At 72.4% G+C, this 434-nt stretch overlaps 1 protein-coding gene across 1 annotated transcript in view; it reads left to right on the top strand.

The window, feature by feature from the left end:
* The first annotated feature begins 48 nt into the window (after positions 1–48).
* Positions 49–434, top strand: part of C1GALT1C1 (C1GALT1 specific chaperone 1) — an 8,648-nt gene continuing 8,262 nt past the window's right edge. Inside the window, exon 1 of the mRNA XM_034782312.1 lies at positions 49–311. The gene's annotated coding sequence lies outside the window, so the exon portion shown is untranslated. The remainder of the gene's footprint in view (positions 312–434) is intronic.

The following is a 434-nucleotide window of genomic DNA, read 5'->3' as shown; positions in this document are numbered from 1 at the left end:
GGGGGGGGGGGGGGGGGGGGGGGGGGGGGGGGGGGGGGGGGGGAGGGACGGTCGCTGGGCGGGAAGAGAGGGATGTGTGTCCCCGCCCCCTCGCCTAGCCGCTCTGGCTCGAACGTCAGCTCGGGCCTCTCCGCCCTAGAAGTCGCCCGTCCCTGCGAACCAGCGAGTGGCCGCGGCTAGAAGGGCTGCGTGCGGCTCGTGCGCCAGGCTGGCCGGAAGAGGAAGTAGTAGTTCCGCCTTCGTCTCGGGGTGGGGGTGGAGCTGGAGCTCGTCTTCGGTGGGCCAGTGGTCCCGTCCGCTCGGCGGCACCGGTGAGTGATGGGGGAGGGGGAATCTCCCAGCACGGACACGGGGGAGACTCCCGCCAAGGAAGTGTCAATGTTGACAGAGAAAATACCCCCCGTTCCGGCGGGCTCCCGTGGCGCCCCCCCCCC

This window comes from Trachemys scripta, chromosome 9 (assembly GCF_013100865.1).
Source record: "Trachemys scripta elegans isolate TJP31775 chromosome 9, CAS_Tse_1.0, whole genome shotgun sequence".
Classification (NCBI taxonomy): Eukaryota; Metazoa; Chordata; order Testudines; family Emydidae; genus Trachemys; species Trachemys scripta.
The sequence above is the reverse complement of the archived record's forward strand: the minus strand, read 5'-3'. Positions and strand labels throughout refer to the sequence as shown.